Source organism: Plectropomus leopardus, chromosome 7, assembly GCF_026936395.1.
Source record: "Plectropomus leopardus strain MGB_pleo_1.0 chromosome 7, ASM2693639v1, whole genome shotgun sequence".
Taxonomy (NCBI): domain Eukaryota; kingdom Metazoa; phylum Chordata; class Actinopteri; order Perciformes; family Serranidae; genus Plectropomus; species Plectropomus leopardus.
This window is the reverse complement of record NC_142182.1, coordinates 14,636,113-14,658,580: the sequence shown is the minus strand read 5'-3', so window position 1 is coordinate 14,658,580 and position 22,468 is coordinate 14,636,113. Positions and strand designations below refer to the sequence as shown.

The 22,468-nt window shown below is 39.8% G+C and overlaps 1 protein-coding gene across 1 annotated transcript in view; it reads left to right on the top strand.

The window, feature by feature from the left end:
* Positions 1-22,468, top strand: part of b4galnt4a (beta-1,4-N-acetyl-galactosaminyltransferase 4a) — a 165,271-nt gene that overhangs the window by 67,594 nt on the left and 75,209 nt on the right. The window lies entirely within an intron of this gene.

Below are 22,468 nucleotides of genomic sequence, written 5' to 3'. Positions count from 1 at the left end.
GTATGCTTTGCATTTGCATTAAAATTCCATTTTACACAGGTCCATTATAATACTGGTGTAATGATATAATTATAATACCATAATATTTTAGTGAATATAACCTGCTGCACTTGACGGATACAGATCACACTGCTGTGATTACCATAGAAACCACAGTTGGAGTTTGACCTTTAAAAGTCTTTGTGAGTAGCTGGTAAATGAGACAGACCTCATTTACCAGCTTTTACAATCATGCCACATACATCAGATATGATCTTGTACTTAGTGTGCTGCTACGACAACTTACATGTAACAGAGCGACGGTTGGGGTGGGGGGATTTTAGATTAAACATTGACCATGACTATGGGGCTGAGATAAAGGAAAGATGGTGATTATTCTTCATGTATCTCATCCAGTGTTAATGGCCTAAACAGGCCAACGAAGCAGTCTATTAATCTGGCTACAGTAACGGACAGGGGGAGCTGCTGAAGCGCTTTGTTTGGCACTGTTGTTATTGTCAGGATATCAATTCCTTTAAGCGTCCTCCTGGATTTATTCTGTCATTAAACAACCCACTGCCTTGATTTTTCTCACTTGAGCCAGTAGAAGTTTGCAGGTATATCGACGCACGAGTCAATGCCGCTGGCTGGGAGGCATAGATGGATCCGCAGTGGCCATTTCAGACTCTTGTGAGATGGCAGCCGGCGGGAGAAAACCAATTTTTATTGGCTTTTTCAATTTGCGCCTGACCGGACAGGAGCAACACTATGTTAATTGCAACCAGTGAATCAATGGTGGAGTTTGAGTGAGTGTCTCTTTGTCTCTGCAGTGTGCTTGTTCAAAAATTATAAGGAGAAGATGACATATTCTGTCACTGTACATGAAGTATGCAAATTTACAGGGAATGAAACCTTATGATTTTAAGGTCAAGTTCAAAGTTATCATCACATCTAAATTTATAATGCACATTAGGCGTAAATCGGATACCTGTATGTTATACGTTATCTTTCTGAATGTACTTGGTAATTGGTACATTAATAAGCAACGGTTGAATTCACTTTGCTCTGACATTTTCAAATTGAATGAGCAACATCTTCTACTCTCTTTGTCTGTATTTTGTTACATTTTCTGCATTAATATTAAGACAATAGCAGCTTTCACACACACAGGCAACTTTTTTTATGTATATATTTAGCAGAACACTTACAGGGAGCCAAGAAACCTTCTCCCTTAGTGTCTTGAGCCTCAGACACTTAATGTCGTGCATTCTGGTTAATTTTTATGTACTGTGTTGTGCTTTTACTGCATCATTTTATGATGTAAATATCATTGTATTTCCTCCTTCAACCATGAATAGTTAGTGCACTGATGAGTCATTTTATAGCAGGTCATCAAAATAAAAGTCCTTTGCATTCATGTTTTTATTAAGGGGCAAAATGAACACGTTCCAAATATTGAGGTAGATTTGGTCCCTGCACTACCCCCCGAACCCTCCACCCCAAAATATGTGACTATGCACACAGAAAACATCTTTAATCTTCTTTCCACTGATAAAACAAATCCCACAACTGTCGCAACAATTAACCAGAAAACATCTGCTAAATATAAACTATAAATTGCTTAACCAGTTTGTGTTGATATGAGAGCGACAAATGACAAAAGAGCAGAAACACTTTCCAAAACTTCTCCAGCCGGTTTAATCCTCACAAAAGACAATCTCCAAATCTTTGCCAGATGGTTGAAAATTGGCAACTGTTAAAAGTTCTCCCTGAAGTGTTTAGAATTTAAAACACAGCCACAGCCTGCGAGGCTTGACATGTCTCCATCATCTCACATCTGTTCTGCGCCTCTTTTTTCTACTTTCATCTGCAAAAGTTGCCTTGAAGAATGCCATTGTATTTATTTTTTCACATTACAATGTGTCTACATTACTGCCGCTTGAAGCGGTGCCATGCCATCATTCCAGCAGCCCAAAATCCCACAGTTTCATTACTCCAAAAAATGTCCCATTGGACTAAAGCCCATTTCTTGGACAGCCTGTTATGCCAAATGCCCATTGCTCCAAAGTCATGTTTCTTCGAAAACTACACACTCCCTGCAGTTGCTTTCTGTGTCCCAGCTTTACAGTGTTTTTGGGAGGCTGTTTGAGCCACCAAAACCAGGTGTTTTTTTCGCCTACCTGTCTGTACTTTACCAGCCACTTTTCTGTTTTTTTGTGCCTTAACCTAACCACACATTCATCACAGCTTTGTTGACAAATGTAATGTATCACTGGTTTACAGAAAAGTAAAAAGTGAACATTTTTTCTTGCAACTAGGTTGTCAAACTGCACGTAGTGTGTGTTTTTGGAGAAACTGGACTTCTGAACATGGGTGTTTGTTTTTAGAAAAAACAGGCTGTTGCAGAAATGGCATTTCAGTATAATGGGATATTTTCTGGACTAAAAGGGCTTCAGAATTCTGGGCAATCCCTGCTCGAGCACCTTTACCTTTCCATGGCTTTAGTCAGCATAAAGCAATATACAAGTGCCAGTGCATCAATGAAGTAGAAAGAGGGCTTATAGCTACGGATTGCATTATTGATCATTTCTCTCACCTTACTCTGTCTCACATATATGCCCGCAGGAGTGTGAAGATGAACCCTCAGCGGCCAGTCCTTAGAGCTGTTTGTATGCAGCAAGTCTCTCTCAGGGTCAAGAGGATTTTAATTAACACCACGGCAAGTGCTTGATTTACAGAAGAGGTTTATGTGTTATTGGCAAATAATGTTGTTAAAGATGGAAGTTGGCAAACAACTAATGATGACTAACAACGTGCAAAAACACACATCTTTGATAATTAAAAGTTATAGCCATGACAGATAAAAGTCCACTTGTCACACACTGCTGCACATGTACGGCAATAAAACGGCAATTTACCTTTGAAAAATCCCAGTCTCTTCATCTCAAAAGCTTCACTGATTGTAGCACAAAACAAGCATATGAAAGAAAACACACTTCTCTTTGATTGGATCATTTTGACTCGTGTGTGAAATGTAGAATGAAAAAAATGAAAAAACTGAGCATTTGGGTTTTTCATGTGGAAAAGCTATAGACAGTCTGCTTGAATTTGTATTACACCTAGGGCCATAAAAGAGGGACTGTATAGTATAGATGTTAAATGACCCGTTATACTATTCCCAGAACTGTGTGTAGGCTCACAAGGAGAAATAGGAGAGAATCAGACAGACTTGTAGACACAAAATTGGACGTAGATGTGATGGACATGGCAGAAGAAGACATGATAAGACAGATACAGTGGGTGAAATTGAAAGAGTTGACCCTGAGCAACCACTGTGTCACAGCCAATCATTGTCCACCTCCAGCACAGGACACCCTGCAATAATGCAATAAAATTTCAAGATGCAATGACTTTATTACCGTACCATCCACATTTTCTAGGTATTTCTGTCAGTATGCTGAAGACTGATACAAGACCGGACATAAATCACACACAAACAATGTGATAATATGAATCACCAGGACACTAAAGGTCAAAGTCTTAATAAAATGTCCTCTAGATCAGTATGTTTGAAAAAAAAATGCGAGTATACATCACAAGCTCTGTATTTTTGTGTCTGAAGAAGTGAGTGTTGTCATACAGTGTGTGGGTGTCCTAAAGAGTCTTTATACAGTATTACAGGTGGTGGTATTTGTTCATACAGCTCATGTCGTCTCTGATCTGACAAGACGCCTGCAGGTAGATAAAATTACGCCCCACGCACCTGGTTCACATTGAATGTGGGCGTGCTGGAAATAGAGGAGGACGAGGTGTCCTGGAATGAGCTATAAATTACCTTTTACGCCTCCTTCCAGGTGTCCGCAGATTGGACAGACAGGCAGATGGACGGATAAATGGATAGATAACATAAGTGAGGTTAGAGTAAAGGGACTAGGTTAGCACCAGTTCTGAGATACACAGCCTGAAGACGAAGGAGCAGCTCGGGACTGTGGGTGTGCATGGGCGAGAGAGAAACAGTGACGGACTATGATGAAGATTCATTGTTCTTTTCTCGCTGCCATCCATCTCCACTAACATGCACAGGCACCGTTGAATACCCATGCCACCAAGCTGGTTGCAAGTTTTCCGTGTGGGTGCTAAAATAGAGCTGATGTCAGAGAGGTTAGAGGCAGAATGATGAAATGGAAAAGTGAGGCGGAAAAAGCAAACTGAGTGTCAAAATAGTGCACAGGTGATAAAAGGTGCCATTTATATCAGCAAACACTTAAAATGCTGTCATTTTCTCTGCAGTGTGTTTTTTTTTTAGTTTATATAGATATTGCATGGCTCACACAACACAGTCTCTCTGTGACAGGCGAAGCTGAGATGAGATAAAAGATAGCACTGTCTGGACCAACCCGACTTGTCATTATTAGACATACCACATATACCATAAGAAAAGTTGCAGAATATCCTCGCTGTCACCATTTACCAGAAACTTTTTTGACATTTTATTCCCGCTATGGTGGAAAATTTGTCTTATTTTAACAGCTTGGCCCATGTGTTTTCAAACTTTGAAGCTGGAGTAGACAAAAATGTCACAAAATGTGACTATTGCTTACTTACAGTAGGTTTTCTCTGTCGGGTTAGCTGTATAATTTCAAGAATAAACCTGCATAAATGTGACCTCAGTTAAGCAGTTTGCTGCGTGAAAGAGCTGTTGGGCCAAACGGAGGTGGCACGGTGCTGTGAAGTGGCTCCAAGGCTATGCTGGGCTGACAGGGACATTAAACACAAAGCAGCAGGGGCACTTTTAATTACTCTTTGTCTGTCTTGTTGTCTTGGTGACAGAGGGGGTGTGGGTTGTTTGCAGATGACAACACAACATGGAGCAACATTGAGGCAAAGTGAAGGGAAGTTAGGAGAAATTAGAAGTGAGATGTAGACTTTTTTTATGGAGACAGCAGAGACCAAACAGGTGGATGTGAGATCTCCAAAACAGGTGTGCAGTTGATGAAGTGTGCTGTGGAGGAGAGAGCTGGAGAGACATTCATTTTGACACAGTTTATTAACCAGAGGCCTCCTCCTCAAAGCTGCTCATGTCTATCCTGTCGGTTTGAGTTGCACTGGCAGGACTATAGAGGCTCCAGGAGGTAGAAAAAAATAGTGGTACCTCGTGCAAAACAGTTATTTTTAAAAGCTAATGCCACAAAGGTCAAAGATGCTGGCCATTCGAAACTCACACATATGTACATGCATGAGTGGATGCCGAGCTACAGAGGCATATAGCTTTCTCTGAGATGAAAGACTGAGTCTGAAATGTTCTCCGAGCCCAGAGGTGATAGCAAAACTTAATAGGAAGCAAAAAGAAAGCATGAGGGAAGGATGAAAAGGTAAAAATGGGGGGAGGAAACAGGAAAAGTCATCCCCTGGTGCCACAGGCTTTGCTGACACATCCCTGTGTTTGTTTAAGTGAGGTAAAAATGGAGTCTGGTGTGGCCACAAGTTCCTCTCATGTGCCTGTCTCCCATCGGCCGGCCCCCCAAATTAAAAGTACGAAAGTGAAGCAAAGTCAAATAAATTGATGCCTTTTTTAACCTTTGTGTTTAGTTTCATGACAGTTTTTTTTTTTTTTTTTTTTAGCTTCCTATATTGGGATTTTTTTTCCCCGTGTGCCAAGTTTCATTCTTTGTTCTCCCTTTGCCTCAGAACATTTTTATCAGTCCTCAGCCAGGATGGAAACCTGAGGATAGGATTTGTTCTGACTGATTGTTACTTACTCTGCTACCATTAATCTTAGTTAGTTTGGGGATGCACCAGGTCGTTAAAGGAGACTTTAAATTGAGTGGTTGGCAAATATTTTATAGTGCACTTAAAGAGCTAACATAATAAGTGGCCCTTCATACATCTAGTAAGGTTTTGTATTAAGCTTTCATTTTGCTCTCCCTGGATTTGAAGAAAAAGTTCAATCACACTGAATTAAACAGTATTTCTCAGTAGAAAGGAAAGAGCTGGAAAATTGCCCTAGGAAGAAGGATGGAGGGAAGAAAATACTAAAGCAGGACAGAGAGCTCGGGAGTGCTGGTCAGCAGAAATGTCAGTTGCAGAAATCGTGCGGGCAGTAGGGGCAACCTACATATCACAGATACTGCATGTGAAATGCGCTCCAACCCACATTACACAGTCAATATGTCTTTGTTGCTTTGAGTCTCTGATGTAACTGCTGGTGTAGCGGTTTGCACTTAAGGGTGGATGCATTTGCAGCATTTTTTAGCTCTTCATATTTCACATCATTATTATTTGTATGCCTTAATGCCTGTGATAGCTGTGGCTGGAGACATTATGTTTTGGGATTGTACATTTGTCCGTTCGTCCCATTCTTGTAAAGGGATTTCTTCAAATTTGGCACAATAATCCTCAGAATTTGTCCACAACTCCAGGTTTAAATAATTATAACCAAACTTCATAAAAATGTCTAATAGAATCAAACGATGAAGTGATGACATTTTAAATCTAAAAGGTCAAAGATCAACTTCATTGTGAAAGTGCAAAAAAAAAAAAACTTCTGTGGCCATTATTCAAAACCACAAGTCAGCAAAAGAAAGGGAGACATTTGTTCTGAGCCTGAATTGGTGACACTAATCTTGAAATTGTGGGAACTGTATTGATCTTCTATACTGCCGAGTTGAAATTGTGCATGAAGCTTCCAGGTTTTAGGTTTTTGCAGCTTCTTTGCAGTTACATCCATATTTAAAGCATCGTCTACTGTCATGGCTACAACTTTGTGTTCTGTCCACTTCCTCTGGTAGTCCACCACAAGCGCAAAGGTTTTGCTGATATTGAGCTTCAGGTGATTGCCATTGGTCCTTTTGACGAAGCTCTGCATCAGTCCTTTGTTGTCCTCTGTAACTTCCTTTTAGCAAAAAAATAAAAAAAGTCTTAAAAGTCTTCACTACATATATTAATATACACATATAATAAGTTTGATGAACTGCAACCTGACTGTTTGGTAGCGGTAAACCCAGAGGAACGGAAAATTCAAAATTAAATCTCTTCTTCATCCAGCCTATGTCTCCTAGACATACCTGTGCACAGTATAACATCAGTATGAGTTTTTGATAATTTTCTCATAATTCTTAAGTTTGGCTTGTGAGAAATAGCTTTCCTCTTATCTCAGCCTGATCCTAGTTCAAGATTCTTTTTTTTCTCTCCCTGAACTGATCTTTATTTGTCTTAAATAATCAACTCTTGAAATAACAGTAAGAGAATTTGACTGGCTTATAAATGAGCCTGCTAAGATTTTAGAAATTTGTCGCGGTGATCAAATTCAAGTCTCAGCTGTATTTTATCTCTTCTCAGAATTGAGAAACCTCTGACATGCACAGCAAAACAACTCCTGCTTCATGTATTATTTGTTTTTCATTTACGTCATTCACAGTTCACCGCCTCAAACTTTTTGGCCACCAGAGCACCCTATCTGCTCTTGACCGAATTTAGTTGAGTTTGTTTATTGCCAAACGAATGTTAATAATTGGTCATATTTGTTTAGTGTGTCAGGTTAGTGCCAAAGCTAAGAATCAAGCGTTGGCTGACTGCTAAACAGAATACACATGCAGGTGTAAGACAGAGCTGGTGAAGACACAGAGCTACGACAGTGGTTTTCTCTACTCACTGTAGAAAACATATTGTTGGCGTGCTGCTCGCTACAGGGGAGATAAATAGCCATGAGCAGTAATTGTCACTTGAAAACAGCTGAAACTGCTGCACAGTGCAGGTCACTTTTCCCCTCGTACTGCAGACTGATAGCAGAGCTACTCCACTGGAACATTCAGCCTATAGACCGTCCTCTCAGCAGACATTATGACTTGTCAAACACAGGTGTAACTAATGGCTCCATTATGATGCTGCTGTGCCAGTGAAGGGCACTGGTAACTACATGCTGGTTTACTGTGACATTTAAATGAGCCATTGTTAGTGTAATTGGTTACAGCTCCACTTCTCTTGTTATTACACGCAAAATATAAATTTCTTTTATGTTACAAGCTAAATCACTTTATTTTACAATAAAGATGAAGCACTCTTTGAATGAACTCAGTGCACATTATCTCAGTAATAGACTTGGGAGCCACTCTGTCAGGGCTTATTTTGAGATAATGACTGATCTTTGTTCTTAACATATTCAGAGCAGAAATAGACCTGTGGACCTCCTGCATGAGAGTGTTGCTATCAGTGTATTTATTCAGCAGGGGTAAGATAAGAAGATGTAACTATTGATTGTAGGCATAGCTAATCGCTGCACAATCTCCATAATAGCAGTCGGGGTGCTCTCTCAGTGTTGTCTTTACTTACGATCACAGATAATGAAGACGCGACCACCTCCTGGAGGTCTTGCTGTTAGCTTATTGATCCCAACAAGCCACTTTTTATTATAATAAGTGGGTAACTGTGTGCATGTACATGTATGTACAGAATACACATGTACGAGCAAAGGCATGCTGATTCAGATAACACACATAACTCTGAAGTGTGGGTTTGCATAAATGTGTTTTAGATCTATCTATGTGTAAAAGTAGTGGATCTGTGTGTGTCTGCTGTGGGTCGGGATGATGCATGTGTGATTTCATATTCATTTTTGATTGTGGTTGAGGTTATGAGGGGTCACTTCCAGATTAAAGGCTCCAGAACATTTCCTGGTTATTAAACTTTACATGGACCCTTCATTCATATATAATTCACCCTAGCATTTTAATGTGTTTCCTCTCACTTAGTAGAGAGCTGTGTGTGTGCGTGTGTGTGTCTGTGTGTTCGTGTGTGTGTGTGCATGTTTGTGCGTGCGTGTGTGTGTGTGTGTGTGTGTGGATGGAGTGTTATCTAATATCGCATCCTCAGTTTTAGGTCAAGGGAGCTGTTTGTTGGAGAGTGGGAGGAGGTAGTAGTTTAGTATCTTACATTTGGTGCTTTGATGTCCAGATGTGCTGAGGTTTTGGGTATCGTGTGCAGTTAACACACAGTTTAATGCACATGCTGTCAGCACACACACATACATTCTGTAGCTATACACAGAAAGAGGAAAGGAAACAGAAAACCACCTTAAGCGTGAGTTTTGTTGTCACATTTTTTAGATGCTCATGCCTCTTCAAATAATGTCAAAGGAGTTACAGTGCACCTGTCACCCCGTGCCACCTGTGGGAAAGAAAAGTTATGTTGACAAGATTTTAGACCTTATGATGTAGCCTACAAGGGATTCACTAATTTATTGGCAAACAGTGCTAAAGGCTGAAATACGCCTTGTTGACTGTCATTGGTCGATCTGTGATTAGATGACATTCAACAATGGCAGTGGACATGTTTATCTGATGTGTTACATCATTTTTGCTCAGGCTAAAGACTAAAAGTGTCTTGTTGTCCTGTCGTCCTTGGGACAATAGAAAAAACACAATAAAGTTGTGTTGATATCGGCAGGAGTGGAGCTGTTTAACGTTAGCTGTTAGCTGTTAGCTGTTAGTAGCTGGTGGCCAGAACAGCTCACAGAGGTCGAATTGAGTGACATTATGATGCGTTCAATCTCTGTCCAGTAAAAATAAGTAATGGGGTGAAAGCAAATTATAACTATAGATGTATAATACTAACTAGATACTGGATGTCAAGATGGTGCCAATTTATTCCAATAGTACAGTGTGAGGAAAGTTTTAGGCTTTTTGGGCTGCAGTTTTTAACTGCAGTACCATAAGTGGTAACTGGAAAAAAATTGGAAACAAGGCTGAACTGCTTTCCTCGGTGCCTGATTACGACATTATTATGATACATTTAAATGGAATCTTGTAAAATGTAGTTTCTCGGTGAGAATCTTAAATAAATATTGTTTGTAGGAGATATTTGATGTTATATAATAGTTATTTTAGAGGAAAATTATGGTATGTATTGTATAGTAATTAGACTTGACGTCGTTTTATTAATGTTTTTGAAAGTTTATATTAAAGGTTGTCTGATATATTTATATAATAAAATTTGTACTAATTCAAAGATCATGTGATGAAGGGATGAATGGCTTTTAAATAATTCAGTTATTGTTCTGTAATGGAGACTTCTTTGTTTCCTTGGCACAATAGGTGGATAAATAACAACAAAAACAAAATAAACAACAATGAAAATAAATTGGTATCAGCCATCCTCCAAATTATAATTTTAAACATCAGTATTGGTATCTACACTGAATTTTACAATAACTGCACCCCTGCTTCAAATACACACACAAACAGCAGCTATAAAAACGAAAGAAAAAGAACTGCTGTGTTGAAACCCATTTCCTGCAGGTGGCACTGATCCCGCTGGTTATTAAGCCAATCAGTATTTTTAGATCCTGATAAAACAGTAGTCTGTAAGAAGTACACACTCACCAGATGTTCCCAAAATTTTCCACTTTGATACTACATTGCCTCCTTATGTTTGACATTTCTTAAGCTTTTCACTGCAGGCACAATACAGCTTCTTATATTCACTCCCTTGCAAAACCAATCTTTGTTCAGGCACTTTGTTGCTTCTTTCCAACCTTGGTCTTGTTGTTGGAAACTATCAGCCTCCTGAGAAACCTTTTGTTCAGCATTTGCTTGGTAGAAAAACGCCTGACGTCAAATGGTCTTTTTCGAAAAGCGTAAGCCTTTTTAAACCTGCTACCCTCTGCCAAAAACGGCAGCCAGGTGTTTTTTTATGTGTGGCTGTACTCAGAGCACACTGTGGTCAGTACTGATAGGATTGTATGGTTAATAAAAAAAGGAGTTAATGACAGTTAGGGAAAAATATCATTTATCTATCCATCTATCTGTTTTCTCTGCTTAGGGCTGAGAAACAGTTGGGGAAAATGCCAAGTACAAGCTAATGCGCCATTACTGTCTCATGAGAGCATGCAGCCTGTTTGTCCGTGTCTGTCTCTCTGAGGCTGCCTCGGTTTCTCTGCAGCACTCTCAGTGTTGATTAGGTCAGATTCAGCACCGGGCAGGTCGGGGATGATTGACAGTCGACTGTTTGCCTCTTCTGTTTGCCAGCTGCCCCATGTCACACCCCATCAGTGATAATCAGCCTGGGCAGAAAACCTAGACCTAATATGAATGACAGACCTCTCTCCTTTACTCCCTCTTTCTCCTCCAAGCCTTACCGTGATAGAGAAGGTGCAGAATAATGCAATTTGTTGCACAGACTGTAAAAAAAAAAGCAGCACTCTTTCAACAAAAGAAGAGCACAGCATAAGGCTGGACTCCAGCTCAGATGCCGGCTCGCTGTCTTTATTCTCTGCATCTGCTCTGTGTCCCCTTCCAACCATTTCTTTTTTCCTACTAATCTGACCCGTATCTTGTTCAAGCTCTACTTACACTGAATTTATAATGATTAAAGGCACCTTTAGCTGTCTCTCTGCACTTTCTTCTCCTAAGGTTGTGCTGAATCACTGCTCAGACAGTTTTAATTACTGTGCAAAGATTACAAGCCATCAAAAAGAGGGCTTACACTTTGCCCGCTCTTTCTCTCCATCACTCAACCTCACACAAAATCCTGCCCTCAGTCAGTCAGACAGATATATCCGTATGATTCTGATTTATTGCAGGCACCACTAATGTAGCAGCCACTGAACTACAGTTCAGTTTTGGGTTGTTTTTTTAATTTACCTGTAGGCTTACTTTGCATGTGAAGTATTGAAGAAGAATGATTTTTTCATCAAGAAATAATATCTAGCAAAAAATGTGTTATTTAATCAGTCACCCTTTATGCCCTTTATTAGTTTATACATTTAGTTGCTTGTCAAATCGATAGGGCCTCATGACATTTATTCTAAATTAATTTTTTGTACATTTTTTTCTAAATTCTATGTTTATGATTTAAACACAGTTTGTAATCATAAATATTGTCTAATCGTGTGGTGGTTACATAAAATGTCAACTTTTCAGTGAGAAAATATTCACAATTTAATGAGTAGCCTAATCCTGGGTTGAAGCCCTCGCTCGGTCAACAGAAGGAGACAGTGAGCTCTTTTTGGGATTCATAAAGCTGAGAAAAATGGCTTCAGCTGGTGTACTTTTGTCTATGTAAGAAGTGAGACCAATCACACACTTGTTTTCATTTAAATTTATTCAGCGTTTCAAAAGTTGCACATTGAAATGCCCCCTTTATTGGGTGTGATGAAACTCGATGGGTAGGTTTTTGCCAGTATCACGGATAGTTGTTCGTCAGATTCAAATATTAATGGCCAAAATGTCTAATGTCCGAGACATATGAAGTGCGCCCCAGCCTCTTCAGAGTGTACAACCCATCCATGGCAGTAAGCCTGCTTGGTATCGCTTACTCCATAACAGATAACGTTCTCCATCAATACTTTGAACACATCACAGGCCTCTTCAGAGATCAGACTGAAGATCCGTTTCATCTCGCTGAGCCAGATGGTGGGAAGCAGGCTTGTTGATTACCTGCATGATATCACAGAGGATTTTACGGTGACACTTGGTGCCTCTTTTAACAAGTCCTTTTCCTGTTCTTCCTCTGCCACTGACCTTGATTAAATCTTATTTTCAAATTATTATGTTTGACAAGCTTGGATTGTACATTACTGTAGCGTTGGTGTTACCATGTAAGCTGTCAAATGGCTATTTTAAACATACATCCAGTGGCTGTGCTATATGGCCAGAATCGTGCTATATGGCCCAACATGCGAACACAGACCTGGTTCTTCAGGCCACTATTGATCCCAAGAGAGAATGCACCACTCCCATTGTCCTTGCATGTCTGTGTTATTGATGTGGACTCAAGCATGACAGCAGTCTAACCACCTTGTCCCAGACCTAAATCAATAAATTACACACTCGGTGATGCTCATACACCTCAGTATGTGATACATGTTAGTAGGAACGCATGAGTGCACACACACAATCCAAGCAGTCATTGTGTTTTTCTAGAGCATCCCTTACGCACGCACAAACATTCTCATCATCATCAAATTAAAATCAGTGCTCTTTAAGTACTCACGCAGGGTAATAATTGCTCATCTTCTCCATTTTCTCCCTCAACTGTCTGCAGTTTTTGTTCTCACCATCAGTCCATCGCTCCACCCTCCCTCCTTCCCTTCCCTCCTTCTTCTCCTTTGTTTCTTATTGTCTCCCTGCCGTACTCATCTCTGCACCATTAATCTTTCAACCAATGAATTGGAGTCACTGACTCTATCACTCCTATTATCGACTGCAGCCGTCCTTTATTTATGTTCCATTTTTCTCACTCTCTTCCTCACTCAGCCTTTCTACTGGTGTTCCATTGACCGGCATGCAATTTCTTACATGAATAATGCAAGCAGGGAGACAAAAATAGTTGCACTCCTTCTTTCTGTTGGCTGGGATTTGTTCTGCAATAGTTTAACTGAACACACTCAGGCCGATTTCTATTCAGCAGCACCAGCCACTTTGTTAAAAGGAATAGGGATTTTGGATGTAAAGGTATTGGGGCTCCCAAAGCTGCATTCTTACTAAAATGGACTAGAACGGCTGATTGTGAGATCAGGGTGCAGATTTATTCAACCTCTCAGTGTTCACGAGTGCTGATCCAGGATCGCTGAGATGGTTCCCAGGACAACCCTATTCATTAACCAACACCCGGAGCAGCCACATCAACATATGGCAGTCTGCAGGCAATAATTTGATTTCAGTTTCCAGTAGTGTTTGTTGATGTGCCAATACTAGACGTTTATCAAAGTGGCCAGTTTTAATCAGCCACTTTTTTTCTGCTTTCCATAACAATAGAGGCCTTTGCAAATTAACGCTGCCATGTGTGGCTCTATGTCAAAGTCCCCATCCACTCAAAAATGTATATTTATGATTATGTCCCGTTAAATGTCTGACCTTGAGTACACTGACTTGTATCTGTGCATTTATTTCTAGAGAGGTATTTTCACATTCCTCCACTGAAGGGCGTAATGTCAAATATTGCATTATACTGCAATATTTTCTGAGAGTGTTATTATTCCGTGAAAATCTCATACCATTGCAACCCTACTGTCAGCCTAAAATCTGAGTTTTGAGCATGCAGTGGGCCAGCTAGGTTAGGTATGTCATTAATATGAAAGCCAATTGTCTAATACCAGAAGCGTGTATTGACAGGGGAAAATACTTTGACACAGCACTGGCAAGGAAACTTGAACCCTCCAGCCCTGAATGGACCTGACAGCACAGACAGCAGAATTTGAACTGAACCCTGGAGCTTCCTTTCATGATCTACCAAAAGTCCCATAGAAGCAGATATTATGGTATGATTCACAACCAAAAATTCTGTGTCAGCCACTGCCAGTTAGGCTACAAGCTTACAAGTTAAAAACAAAAATCGTAGACAAATAACAGATGCTAACTAGAAATGATATTCTGATACTTTTGCTATTCACCGATTTTGGTACCCGAAGGACTTCTGATCCTAGGGGAGACATTTGTTCGATTACTGCATTGATGACACTAATCTTTAAATTAAGCTAATTGTATAGATCTTTTGTGCTGCCGGCGGGAAGACGTGTGTGATGCATCACGTTTTAGCAGATGTAAACTGTAACTGCAATACTGGTTTGTGGAGGCAACAGCCACAAGGTGGTAATTCTAGTGTTAAAGCCATTATGTGGAAAAACTATATATATATATATATATATACTGTACACAAAAAGAGAAGACACAGTGATTCAATTGACAGCACAGCTTGAGAAAAACATGAATTTTCATTACTTTTCATTGTCGGAACAAAGTCACAGACTATTTTATAACGGCTTGTGATGGCAAGCTGTGTGTTGCCATGGTGAGCTTATTCGTGGATGGTAACGGTTCAGGTGCACTTGTGTCACACTGTAGACATTACTGATAATCACCTTGAGTCTTATCGTGCTCCTTTTCCCACGAGAGTATTCAAGGACTTGCTCAAACATGCTTATGAATCTCAACAAGAGTCTTGCGAGGGCATTTCGGTTAATAGCTACCTCCGTGTGTTGAGGTTGGATAATCGGTCCTCTAAGGCATGAACTAGAGAAATAAAAGTTAGCCACATCATCTCCGTCTTTGTCCAATTCCCTTCCTTAATTTATTTTGCAGAGCCTTTTTGAAAACAGGTTTCCTCATTGTTTCCTGCACTTTTTTTGTACTTATAGACCCTTGGAAGGCAGCATGTGAAACACTGCAGTGGTCCTTGCACATTGATCTTCATCTCATCTTCCTAAAAGTTTGAGGTCTCTTCAATCAAGTTTTGTTTTCTTAACCACACTGTAAATGCTGAGCATTGATTCAAAACTTACCTATGTTTACTTTTCTGAATGAGATCTTCAGATTTTTGTATCATTTCAGATGAGGGCAACAGCATCATTCACCTTGGGTAATGTGCTGGATTTGTCCAATGTTTGATTACTATTGCAGGCTTTTTTATAACGTGGAGTGGTTGATGTGAATATCTGTGAGTGGCAGTAAAAGGTCTTGCTGTGACCATGAGAAGTAGTCTTTGTCCCAATTTTAGCTTTGTTTTGAATAAACGTAGCTCCAGATTATTCATTTCAAACCATTGTGCCAAAGGGCATGATGGAGCAGGATGTTACACAACAACAAGTTGCTTTTATACTTTTATAACTGTGTAGTAAAGAAACTTCATATCTACTGTATGGTATCTGGTGTGTCCGGAGAAATGTGAAAAAGAAAATCCATCTTTTTCAGTTGTAGTCACATCACATACAGATCCACAGTGCTGGTGAGTGTGTAATACTTCACAGAGCTTTGTGGTACTGTTCTGAAACCAAGCAGCAGACACTGGTCTGTTTAGTCTATTCAGTAAAGAGAGGTGGGAAAGAGATTCTGGCAGTCCGTAGTCGCTTCAGACATTCGCTGTGCCAGAGGGATTTCTGAGAAGTAGACTGGCACTGTGCACTATCAAAGATCTTCTCTCAGTCGTGCTTTTTTTCCACCTATTTATTGTGCGTTTGTTCACCTTTTTTTTCCCTTCTGTATTTGTCTCTGTTCATCTGTCGTGTGTTGTGTTGCTTATTCTCCAATCTGCTACTTTTTATTTACTCTCTTTTTCCATCTCTTCCTTCATTTCACATTTCATGTAGCATTTCTCTTTGTAGATTTTCAGCTGATGCATCACAGCCATGTTGTCACATTGATTGGAAATGGCTGGTCCATGGTGAGATAGTGTCAAATTGTCAAGCACAATAACCAAATATATGTATTCTGTATCAAAATCATCATTATGATTTATAAACATCCCCATCACCGATGGGAGCAGCTTTCATCACAAGTTTTCCTTTTTGGTGATGAATCATTGCCATTAGTCATTGCTCCTGTAAATAACACCCAGGTATCTTTGCCTCCAGATACACATATTGAGGGAATACTTCACCCACAAAACAACAATTTCTTTATCAGATACTACTCCTGTGTTATGTTGAATTTTTGATGCACTGGAATAAATGGGGGCTGCATTTAACGACAGCAAAATTATATCAAAACATCCGTTTACAAACTCTAATGCAGCTTCTGCACTTTAATCCAAGTCTCATTTATCCAGTGGTACGTTCAGTAATTTCCAATAACATGCTTAAAACAAAAACAACTTCTTAAAACACTTCTGTGTCATCTGAAGTCTGCTTGTGCATTCCGTGAAGCAGAGTCCACACCCTTGCCCAGGCGCGCCACTCGTCCAGGCATTCGACTGTCCATGCAAAAGTCCTTTTTACATAAACAATGATCATTCAGGCACCAGGAGCCACTGTTGATTCAGCAAAACTATAAAAAAAAGGCAACCCTCTATGTTGTTATGGAGGGACTAATTAACATACTGAACATCTTCGTAGTGGTTTATGTCAATCAAAAAGTGAGAATAATGTAAATATTCTACACTGGTTATTAACTCTCATGCAGCAGGTTGCTAGAAATGAAACTTTGAATGTAGACTTTTGGGAGCCTCCTGAGCCGAGCTCATTCACAGGGGTTATCCTGGTGGGTGGGTAGGGAGAAGAGATATGTGAAAGGAGCCCCAGATCTTTGCTCTTTCTTCCCCTTTCCTCTTTCTCTCCAGCACTGCGCCCCCCACTCTCCCTGCAGACTGGTGCTTGTTTGTGTTTAATAAGGGAGATTAATTAAGCTCATTGGTATTCTAGGACTTCAGCTCCAGCTGTTTCCCTGGGCTAGGATCAGCAAGGTCATCCGTTTGATTTGTACAAACGTGGGGAGTCTGGGAGGAAACAACTGGGAGGCTAGCACCCACTACAGTGAGTTTTTTGATGGGTGTGATGGCTGGATATCAGGGATAGAAGATCACTGGTCGGACAGTTCATCTATTGATCCATCTTTCCGTGTGTCTTCTTACATGAAACAACTTAGTTTGGCTGTAATTAAACGCTACTCTCCCTCATCCTCTCTGTCCCTGGTGCACTGCTCCCATAGCAGACAAATGCACACTGAAAGACCATTTGTCTTTTTATTTGAGCGAAAGTCAACAAGGTAAATAGTCAGTGTAAACACTTGATAAATATGCAGTCTCATCAGGGTGATTGATATTCCCTGTTTTGCCCTGATGCAATGTTTAATACATAAGGCCATCTGACAGGCCCCTTAGCATCAACTTCAATTATCAACGACACACGATAACACAGTTCTGGGAATAGTGCCAGGAAAACGAAGATCTCCTTATAAATTAGAGACTGTAACTCCAAAGTAATGAGTCACGCAAAATGCTACAACTATTTGTAGCACGCTATAAGTGATGACAACATCTTGCCGAAGTGTGAAGTCGCTATACACTATAGAGGAAAAAGAGGTGCAGCTGATGGATGTTGTGCAACCTCAGGTCAATGAGTTTAACTGTACCTTTTAGTATTGCATCGATAAGCAGACTTTGAGTTGGATCGAGCTGAGACAGCGCTTTGAGAAAGTGGTGTCCGTGTGAATTACAGTCCAAAACCCGAGCAGTGATTTAGAGTTTGTTCTTTGTAGAGTTGGCAGCATATTATTCCTAAAACACTGTCTCTTTTAATTCCAATCAGTAACCACAGATCACAAAGTCCTTTTATACACGGATAATCCTTCATCATCATTCAAACAGTCATCGCACCTGTTCTAATAGTGAAAGCTGAGCGGTTGGCAAGGTAACTGCCTGCTCCTGCATGGTGCTTGGTTGGCTTACAACAAGCAAACAGTGTCACAGAGACAATCCACAGTCCAACTTGTATGAAAAGTGATAACAACACTGAGCTTTGATGACAAGAAAAACACCTCAAACATAAAGGAGGGTTTTAATGAGGAAACAGCTGTAGTGATTTGAATGAAACAGAAATTGCAGACATAAACGTTCATTCTTATTCTTAGGAGGATGTTTAAGTCTATTTTTGATAAATTAGTATAAGCTTCAATTGGCCATATAGGTAAATATGTTAAATAATGTGTAAAGTCTTCCTATTTAAAGTTATATCGATGCAAGAGCCTTACTGCATTAGAGTGCTTTGTGGAATTAAGAGCCAATAATTAGACAATTTTTGTTTTGTTTTTTTTTCCTTTCTTTTTTCTTTTTTCTTTTTTGATTAAAGTTGATAATTAAAGTTGCGAAGGAGTGAGACATCTTGTCTACTTTTCGTCTCTCTTGAGAGTTGCACATGCAAAGTACCGATCAGGCACTTGAATGAAAATGGCGGCGGGCAAAGACAAAGTTTATGAGCTGCAGTGCAGGGATGCATTTCAATTGTCCTGGAAACAGAAGTTTAGTTGGGTGGCATCAGAGGATGTGGGGAAAACTCCAATTACGTATTGTGCAGTTTGGCACAGTTTTAAAAGCGAGGCACACAAAAAACATGCAGGATAACAACTTTTCTGTTATTTGACAACCTCTAATAAATGAGACTAAAAATTGTTTTTGGACACATACATATATATATATATATATATATATATATATATATATATATTACTGTTGAACCCTCCATTGCGATAAATAACCTGGGTCGTGGTTGCACTGACGCTGTGGTGCTGACCGACGCCTACTACGATTGCCAATATTCTAAGTCATACCTCCACTATTATTATACACATATGATTGTTATTGTCACATACATTAACAACAAAATATGTTTGTAATATACATACTATCATAAACTACATATATTAATACTCATGTGTATTACTATCGTTATATTTGATGTTATGGTATTATCATCATTATTGTTGCTGTGCATCTCTCCCTCTCTCTCATATTGTTATATACTACTGTAATTTTATTGTTCTTCATGACATTTATTGCACGTCTGTCCATCCTGGACGAGGGATCTCTCCTCACTTGTTCTTCCTGAGGGTTCTACAGTTCAGGATCCAAGGACAGTGCGATGTTGTATGCTGTAAAGCCCTCTTTGGCAAACTATGATTCGTGATAATGGGCTTTATAAATAAAATTGACTTGACTTGATTTTTTGACCAGTTTTTTAAAGCCCTGACAAAGACCAGCTGTAGTTTTTTTTTAATGATCTAGCTACTATAATAAAGGCTTTTCAATGTAGTTTCCCCTCATTTTTTCATGTTTCTCACACTTTTAAAATGCCTGGATTTCCACCCTGTTTATCCTGTTGGTTCCCATTTTCCATGAGCACATAATGCAGGTTTTTGACCTATATTTGATTATATTCTACAGAGCAACCAGTCATCTCTCTCTGACTTCGCTTGAAGTGACAAAAGCCAAAACATTGAGGTTGCAGTGTCACGTAAGCTTTTCAGCATATTGTATGAGTCAGAAAATATCATTCTGCTGCAGGTGTTGAAATCAAGCTTCCCAGTGTTTTCAAACATTCACAGTTTATCTGCACTTTGTATTTTATTGACCACCGAGTCCTGTCTTGTACTTTTATTCTCCTGCTGCATGTGTTTCACACGCCACTCCAGCTGATGCAATATGAATGTTGTGTTGTGTCCTTCAGTGTTTTTGTGTGTCAGACAAAAACTAGTGCTAGCTAGGTTTGTAAGTCCTTGGGTACGCACAAACATCAGGCACTTTACACTCCTCTGGTGTCAGACAGGAGGGGAGCCTGTTGTCGCATTTCTTCATCATTACCTTCCCTGCCCTCTTTCATCTCGCTCCCTTGGAAGTTAAAAAAGTAATCAAAGGCTTGGCATCCGACAGCTCTGTCTGTTTGCCTCGTCCACTTCAAGATTTTTCCTTTTCCTCCCCTGATTCTTTTGCAAACACCAGTGCCTCCTCCACAAAAGCCCCTCATTTCAGGGGCGCTGAAAAACCTCTCCAGCTTGTCTCAGTAGAGGTATGCCTCCTCTCTGACATCCCTGCTAAATGGAGGATGCTTTGCCACTCACTTACCAGCTCCGCGACACGGTACCTTCTCTGGGAGCCCAGCAGCTTTTTTATCTCCTCATAGCTGGCCGCAAACTTGTGCTCCTCTCTGCTCTGTCCTGTCCGTCACACCACAGCATTAACATTAACATGCCTCTTAGCCAGCAGCAGAGAAAGAGCCCTGCAGTGCTCTGGCCTGAGCACCGGGCTAAATCCCAGATCAGGGGGAGAGTTCAGGCTCCCTGGAGAGGAGATCTTGGCCGGCAGGGTGGATGGTTAGAGTATGTTGGAGATTATGGCTTTGGCGAGTCAAACGCTGGATTAGGAGTAAACGGTGAAGAGGAGATTCCACAGGGTCTTAATAGTAGCCTTCTGGGGAAATTCCCCCTGTGTTTCTTTGGCCTGTTCTTTCATTATATGCGTGTGTGTGTGTGTGTGTGTGTATGGTATTCTCAGCTGTGTGTAATGTACAATATGCACTGCTCAATGCTTACATGAATTAGAAAGGGCTGTGGCTTTCAGTAATGATGCTGCTTTATCTCATATATCAATTATGTGGTTTGTTGAGAGGTTTGTGTAGCGTCATGTTACACAAGCGATGGATGGATGGATCTATGCCTTCATGCCTTTAGCTTTTAGGCACTGATATTTAAAACCACCAGTCATTTGTCTTTTCCTTTTATCAGTGTCTCTTTTTTTGTAGTGACTGATAGAGCTGGAACAATTAATCGATTAGTTGTCAAATATTAAACTAGGAATTGCACTCAGTTGAGTGCAGATCTCTGCCAGGCAGTTGCCTGCAATCATTGTTACTCTATACAATTCTTGTTATTCCAGCATATGATAACAAAAAAAATTTAGATTTATTTGTCTTTTGTTGTGCCTAACCTTAGAGGATCATAACATATGGGACATGGAATTAATCTGCAGATGCTGTGGTGATGGACAGATGGACAACAATTTGTGGACAACTGGCATGTGAAGATTAACAGTTACCATACCTTGTACATTTGCTTATCTATGCTATTGAAAAAAAAATGCAACTGGATGGAGAATCTCACCTTTATTTTAATTAATTTTAAAAGAGAGCCTTTTAACATATACTTTCATTAAAAATGGTTTCAAGTTTCAGTTATAGTAATAAAAACTTTGTTTAACTAAAACAAAACAAAAAGTTGCTGCAGTTGCTCTGATGCCGAGAATAGAGAATTATAGAAGAAATAAGCATAAGCACAGTATGTAAACACATAAAATAGAAAATGTTATAATGTATATATACTATATAATGTGCTGAGTGTGTGGAGTATAAAGTGTGTAAAAATATAAGATATAAAATAGAATTACAGGAGTAATAGAAACAATTAACAGTAGTATGAAACTCCTACACTGAAAATGTGGAAGGAACAAATGATGGAAATAGTTGCATGTGAAAAGATGCTGGGAAGACTGAGCTGCAAAAATGACATGGTGAAGGAACAATGGGACAGCCTTAGTGGATATATATGGGACTTGACCTTGGCAAGAACATGAGGGTGTAATACAATATTATGTCATTATTGTCATGTGCTAATGCCCACCAAGTTATAGTGAGACAATGAGCACTACTGTGTCAATGTCTGTTTGGTTACCTGCCTGTTTTTATTTATTTTAGGTTGTTTTTGTTTCTCCTGTTTGTATAATGATTATTACTGACAAAATCAATAAAACTTCAAATTCTAAAAAAAAAAACAAAAAACAGTAGTATGTGAGTATTTAAAATTATAATTAGACCAATGTATAATTTTCTGAGTGTGGAAAGTCTGGACCATTAAAAAAACGTTGTGCTTTATGCTACAATGCAATAGTAAAAATCGATTCATCAACGCATTGCAATATGTTCTTTGCCAATTCAATATCGATTCATAAAATCCTGAAATCGATTATTTCCGTTGTAATGACGCCCCGCTCCCGTGGGGGCAGTGTGAGTGCCGCCGGAGTGTGATTGACGTGGTTCAGAGGCCCCGCTTGACTCCCACAAAAACGTCTGTTGTTTATTCATTAAAATGGCAACAGTGGTGCGAGGTAGCAGTCGTTAAAATCAGCGCCGTCAACATTAAAAGCCGTCGTTTGGATACACCGAGTCGATAGTAGTTACGTCGCGTGTGAGCCTCGTGAGTCAGTGTTAAAACAATACGACGCACCTACGTAACCGTTT